Source organism: Miniopterus schreibersii (genome assembly GCF_964146895.1).
Source record: "Miniopterus schreibersii genome assembly, chromosome: 1".
In the NCBI taxonomy this organism is placed as follows: Eukaryota; Metazoa; Chordata; class Mammalia; order Chiroptera; family Miniopteridae; genus Miniopterus; species Miniopterus schreibersii.
The window spans coordinates 199,144,218-199,151,138 of record NC_138101.1 but is presented as its reverse complement, the minus strand read 5'-3'; the positions used below and the strand labels follow the sequence as shown (position 1 = coordinate 199,151,138).

Genomic DNA, 6,921 nt, shown 5'->3' with positions numbered 1-6,921 from the left:
GAGAAGTGTTTTCCAAAGGTCGAGTTGGCTCAGCCCAGGGACCCTGGAGAAGAGGCGGGGATGAGGCAGGAGTGGCCAGAGGCTTGAGGGTCAGCCGGGCAGCTGGGCTCACCCCAGGGTCTGTGAGGGGGCCACTGGCCATGGATAGACGGCCCAGGAAGAGGCCTCTCTGGGCCTGCTTCCTCCTCTGCCCAGTGGGGACAGTCCAGGCAGAGGGACCGCAGGGGAAGGTGCCCCCACCAGAGCCCTGGGCGAGATGGTGGCTGCCTGCCTCTGCGTTTGCTGCAGAGCTGGGGGGCGTCCAAGCGGCACCCCCTCCCCTGCCAGCAGCCCGGACGGGGGCGGGCGGCTCTGGGGAAAGCAGTGAGTCACCGCGGCCGGTGGCAGGTTTCATAGGTAATTATGTAATTTACGGGCTCGCTCGGGGCCTCTGAGTCAGGGCTGTGCAGCGGCTGAGTCGTGACCGGCGGAGGCTGGCAGAGCCCAGCGTGGGCATCGGCCTGAACCCTGGGCCCTGGCCTGGGCTGGGCGGAGTGATGCCAGCGGGGCTGGGGGAGCCGTCAGACTTCAGACCCGCAGGAAGTGTCTTTTTATGGGCCTGGCTCCCACCTGGAAGTGGGCTCACAGGCAGGGGGGACACCGCAGGGAGCCGGTACATTGGAAGATGCTCCCTGCAAAGTGCTCCTCAGGCAAAGGCCAAGACAGAACCCCTCCCACTAATGTCACCTCTGAACATAGAGACACACAAAGATTTAGTTTTTATCAGGTGGATTTATTATTCAAATGGCCTGACAATATTCAAGGTGTCTGAAAAGGAGGGGTAGGGGCTCCTTTGTCCTTCACCAGTGAGGACGAGCTGTTTGCTCTTTTATTGGAGTTTATCACTCTGGACTCCTCCGGGTGCCCTCAGATGCCCAGAGTCCCCCCTGTGCCCTCAGTCTTCCCCAGTCCACAGAGAAGTCCAGCCTGTCCTGCGGAGGGGCCACCCCGGGTACTTGGTCAGGGTCCTTTAACCAGTGGTGATGTGGGGGCCCCTGTCTTCCTGGGAGAGGCGGGAGGGGGCGCTGGTCTGGCGGATGCGTTGTCCGCTGGGGCATGGGTGCCCTCGGCCATCTCTGAGAGCAGGGACCATTTTGGAGTCAAATGGAGCAGGAGACAGGAGGCGAGGGCTTGGAGGAAGCAGGGTCCTCAGAGGAGGAAGAGCAGGCGGGCCCCTGAGAGGGAGCAAGACGACTGTCAGGAGGAAGGACCAGAGCCCAGTGCTTCCCGGGGGTCCTGCGACCACACCCACCACTCATCACAGGGCCCAGCCAGCACAGGGATCAGAGGGACATGGGCAAGCCCTGTACTTCCCCCTGCCTCAGTTTCCTCACCTAGAACCCCCCATCCTGGACAGAGAGTAGATGGAGACACTGGGCCCTCGGGGTGCTGGCCGACCTCCCCTTTTCCTTCCTTCCCTTCCTCTCTTTCCTCTTCCAAGGAGCCCCCCTCCCCACTCAGAACCCCCCCTCTATTTTTCCTGGCTAAAACCTGCTACAGACACCACCACACCCGGAAAGAGATAAATAAATAAAAGAAACACAACCTCAACTGTGAAAAGCAGTCCAAATCTGAAATTTTTCCGGCCTGAGTTAATTACACTTTAAATTGGCATGTTTACTGATCGGGGATTTCAAGTTAACAGAGACTCCCCCCGCCTCAACTGTTAGTACAGTAAAACTCAGCAGGCTGGCGGGCTCCCCCGGGCCTTGGCAGGCCCCGCCGCTCCCCTGCCAACAGCGGAGCGAACAGAAACATCTATTTTTGAGCGTTAGAGAAAATGAAGCTATCACAGATGGTGAACACGGCATCCTGGGCCGCTTCCCGCCCCTTAGGCTCTCTGCCCCTTCTCAACGGCGTCCTGCCCTCAGGAAGGCCAGGGGACCCACTCAGGCCTCCCCCCACTGCAGCACTGCCCAGGTGGGGGGCAGGGAGCTCTGGGATGGGTCAGGAGGCCCTGTTCAGTCACTTACCAGACCCGAGGATGACTCTGGGGTCAGGCTGGGCTCCCAGCCCACGGCTCTCAAGGCAGAAGTGTTTAGGTCCAGCTTTTGGCTCATGGCTGGGATCCACCGAAGGCTCCACCCACGGGATGTCCCTGTACCGGGCTCCTGCCAAGTGTCCAGTCCAGTGTGCCTGCAAAGAGAAGACAAGGCCAGCAAGCATGGCACGGTGACTTCCCTGGGCTAGTTTCTGTACCAGGCCCAGGGCCCCATGGTGACCAAGCCAGGAATAGCCCCTAACCCTGTGGGGCCTGCAGGCTGCTAGAGGTAGACACCTGCTGATCAAAGGGCTGATAACTGACTGCAGATTGAGGCTGTTTGTGTATTGGGATGGACCAGGAAGGATTCCTGTAGGAGGTGGCACTGGAGCGAGTGTGGGAGGAGGACGAGGAATGGGCTGTCCAGGCAGGGACGCAGCTTGCGCAAAGGCATGGCAATAGGCATGAGAACAACTGTAGCATCAAGGACACGAGGTGGGCTTTCGGGTGTCCCACTGCCTCGGGGTCATGCCAGGAGAATGCACGGTCCCATTTGGGTCCAGTCGCCATCATGGAACCAAAGTCCTGCCCAGGCTGGTCCTATGGCCTGTATGGCTCCTGTCCCCTGTGCCACCCACACCAGGGCTTCAGGACAGAGGGAGCTGCCAGATCACCCAGCCGGTCCCCAGGGTCCTTCCCCACCCCCAGCCCTGCCCTGTCTCCATGACGTGAGGTGCGTGGCGGGGGGCGCGGTGTGGGTGCGCATGCTCGGGCTCTCTCCACCTCGATTGCCGGATAATAAAAAAATGAGGAATGAGCCTCCATCACACCCACCCTTGTTTCCTTCCTGGCCCTCGAGCCCGCCGCAGGTGACAAGTGGCTGCTCTTCCTCCACAGGGTCTCTTCTGGACTCAGAGCCTGGGTGGTGCTTGGTGGAGATTTATGTCCATCTTCCCCGAATCCTTCGTTTCTCTGCTTCTTTATTCCCTCCAGGCTCACACTTTTATTTGTTCATCCCACAAACGTCCTCCTGGGGCCTCCTGAGCTTCCCGCCGGCGAATTAGGAAATATGGTTCACTACACCTTCACGCTCTGAACACCTACTTTGCGCTGGTTTGAGCCAGGCATTAGCTGAGCACCTACTATGAGCTGGCACTGCAGTCACAGTTCTGTGGCAGGGTAGTAGTGAAAATTCAGATATTGTATCCCACTTGCTGTTTTGCAGCCCTGGGGTGCCAGGTCACCCTGGTTTTTACAAGGAAGGAAAATACCTATTTGCCAGAGGTAGGTCTCAACCTCTAAGTTTGAGAGAACACTCAGGAAAAAAGCCACAGCAAAGAGCGCTACCCTCTTGGACCTCAGTTTTCTTACCCATATGAAGGTGTGAGCAGAGGGGTGGGACAAGCGGGGAGTAAACTCAGGGTCCCACTTAGCCCTGACATATGGGGGTTCTTTGCATCCTCAGGGACCCATTAGGACTGCACCAGCCCCTGGCCCCATGCAAGGAGGTGTACGTGTAAGGTTGGGGTGATGGCACCAAACTGGAGACCCCAGGTGAGCACAGGGAAAAAACTGTGAAAGGTATGGCAAGCTGTCAGCGTTGGGCAAATCAAGTCACCCTCCTCATGCAAAGAGAATTTGGGGCCTAGTCAGTGGCCCACCTTCTTCTAGGACACAGGGCTGCTTCTAAAGCCACGTGACGTGGCTCGCCATGGGCAGAGGGATTCAGAACAGCCTGAGCCAGACAACCCGTCTCCCAGCTGGGTGACCTTGGATGCGTCACTCAACCTCTCTCTGACCCATTTGCTCACCTGTAAATCAAACCTGCACCCCGGGGCTGATGGGGAGCAGTGAGTAAACCCCCAAGAGCGGAGGGAGGCCCAGGGCCAAGGCAAAAGCCCTCTTGGCAGCTATTACTTTTTTTCTTACCTCCCCTTGAAAACGGTAAGGGAACAGAAATATAGGTCCAGTTTGTCCAAAAATTTTTCTGATTTTGAAAGTGGTTCTTGTGGCACCATCTCTGGGAGACGCAAGGGGGAGAGAGGAGATAGGGAGAGACGGGACCCTTATTCAGGCAGGCACTGGGAGGGGGTGTGCGGACCGGAGGTGGGCCCAGTCACCTACGTCCCGGCCACTGTGCGGAGACATTTCCTTTCAGCCTGCAGACGAGACAGGGCCTGTGTTTATTTTCTTTCCTCCTCAAACAATAGATAAACCAGTAATTTGACTTTTAATAAAATTCTGCACCAAGCAGTATGGGGTCACCGTCTTTGGGTCTGAAATGAGTTTGGGACATGCATGCTGCCGAGTGCCTGGTCCCCTGGGCTGACATTTGTCTCATGCATAATTCTCAGGTGGGGGCTGATGTACCCAGCGTTCCTCCCAGGTGGCGGCCCGGGGACCCGGGGGGCGCAGCACTTGTTAATGCTGCCGTGTGGGGACGGTTACATTGTAGCTATTAAATAAGGCTAATGTTGCCTCCCACCCCCCCCCACACACATTTAACATATTTCAAAGATGTGTGGATGCATTAACAGCAATTTTCGACTCCAAATGTCCCCATTTAGTGAGTTCCATGCATAAAATATTAGCTGACACCTGCTCCCGCCTGTTGCGGATGGAGTTCCCTAGAGTACCGGGTTCTGAACGCTGTAGAACTTGCTGGGAGCTTAGGGGCTCCGCCGGTATCTGCAGGGTAACACTGGAGCTCCTCACTCCTTTTGGGGATCCCCTGGAAAGTGGAGAGAAAGCCCAGCCCCAGGTGACTGGTCCCTGTTGCACCAAACTTCAGGCTCTCAAATGATACCCTGAAAGAGGCAGAAAAAGTGGAAAAGCAAACAGCTCTGAAGCAATGTGAGGGATTTCTAACAGCTGATTAACATATTCATGTGCCCCTCACCGCATTCCAGTGCCTCCTCTGTGCCCGGCACTTCCTGGGGAGGAACTTGATAGGTCCCCGAGTTCATTAGTCAGTCAGCAAACACTCACAGTGCCTCTACTGTGGGCCCAGCAGCGTCCCACGGCAGGGGACATAGCAGGGAACAGGACAGAACAACTTCCTGCCCTGAGACACCTTACAGTCTGCGGGGGGAGAGAGAAAGTAAACATTAACACCAGATAATCTGGGGTAACAGGAGCTGGGAACAAAACGGTAACGGGGTGACTGACAGAGGCGGCTGGGGAGGGGAGGGGAGGGGAGGCGAGGCTGGGGGGATCAGGGACAGCCTTGCTGAGCAAAGGACAATGCATCCCCTCTAGAACCCAGAACCCCTGCTCTGAGAAAGGGGTAGCCAGTTGTGGGGAGGGAGTAAGAGGTGTTGCTGAGCGTCCGGAGAAAGGGCTGTGCAGGGCCCGAGGGACCCCAGGCTGAGGAGGAAGCCCCCAGGGAAAAGGCGGGTACAGAGCTGAGACTCCCGTGGGGATGATGCCAGCCCTCCCACCCCCGCCCCGCTCAGAAAGGGCTCCCTGAGGCCCGGGGGACCATGAACGAATACCAGATGGCCTTGCTCATCCTTTAGAGGTGCTCTTGCAGTTCACCTTTCCCCAACCCTTCCTACCACCAGGTGACCTTGACGTGGTATGGGCAGGGCAGGGCCGGGGGAGGGTGGGGCTGCCCAGCGCAGGGAAATGGCCAGGAGCGCAGATGGCTGGAACCACGGACTCCGGGATGACAGGGCCGCTCTGTGGTGCTTTCAGAAGTCCCTGGACTAGATAGAGCTGGAAAATTAATAGGCCAGGTGGCCCAAGGACCTGCACTAGGCCCTTGGGTCACCTGACAGAGGCTTCTACCGCCTGGGGTCGGCACCCGACGTGAATGCCGGCCATCCCCGGCGGAATTCGATACCAGAGAGAGGTTGACTGCATAATATTCATCATGTAGAAAGTGAACACCTCACAGGCAACCTACGTCAGGTACCACAGATCAGGGCGCACTCCAAACAGAGGCTCCTTCCTTGTGGCCGGCCCTGCCACCAGCCCCCCGCCCGCCCCGTTCCGTGGGATGCAGTCGCACATGCTGGGCCCTCCTGGGCCGGGGGCGTGCAGGAGGCATGCGAGGCGGGATGGATACTGAAGAGAGGTCGACCGTGTATTGTGCGTCAGAATGCATGCGAACGCTCACGGGCGACCTCTCCCCAGGTACCACATGGAGCAGCACACACAGCAAGCAGCCCCCGAGCTCTGCCTCAGGGTCTCCAAGACGTGGGAATCGGGGGGAAAGCGGCTCGGACACACCTCCCGGGTGCAGGCCATGCACACGGTCCCCGGGGAGGGACGCCCCACAGAGGGGCACATGCCCGCTGCAACGGAGGGCTCTCCAGGGAGCCCTCGAACTAGTGGCACAGGGTACGGCCAACAGACGGAACATGCGTCATTCCTCACACATAAAGCAGATGCCGCATGACCACACTGCCCGAGGGGCCCTCCTGCCCTCCCCCGGCCGAGGCCCCTCCAGGTGGCTCTCAGGATGGATCCGGCGTGGGGCTTCCGCACGTGGGCGAGAGGCTGTCCCGGAGCCCATGCATCCACATACCCCAGGCGTGGCCCCGCGCGGAGCAGGCGGTACTGAAAACAGGCCATCTGTGTTATATTCGGCACTAATAAAGCGAACTCATCACAGACAGCCTCTCCTCAGGTACCCAAGCGACGAGATGCAGGGGCCACGGCGCCGCTGCAATGCTGTCACCTCCGGGGGCCGCCCTGCGGGGAGATCAGATAGCACAGGTGAGAGGGCGCCCCGCCCCGCCCCACCTGGTGGCAGGGCCCCCCACCCTCGGGGCTGTGACAGGGCCCCCCGCCCCGCTCCGCCCGCCCCCACGGGCTCCATCTCTGAGAGGTCCTGCGAGGTGAGAGTTGATACCGAGAAAAGATCAACCATGTATTATTCGAAGACAAGAAAGCGA

The 6,921-nt window shown here is 58.7% G+C and overlaps 1 long non-coding RNA gene across 3 annotated transcripts; it reads right to left on the bottom strand.

Annotated features, from left to right (window-relative positions):
* Window positions 1-761: 761 nt before the first annotated feature.
* On the bottom strand, window positions 762-6,571 carry LOC308550407. 3 transcript variants are annotated; one of them, XR_013997893.1, is made up of 4 exons: window positions 4,619-6,571; window positions 2,855-4,179; window positions 2,013-2,175; window positions 762-1,214 (listed from the first exon to the last, which is right to left on the bottom strand). It is a non-coding gene; the product is annotated as an uncharacterized lncRNA (long non-coding RNA). The 3 variants fall into 3 exon arrangements; XR_013997891.1 differs by having other exon boundaries at window positions 2,855-6,571; XR_013997892.1 differs by having other exon boundaries at window positions 2,013-4,179.
* Between the last annotated feature and the right edge of the window lie 350 nt (window positions 6,572-6,921).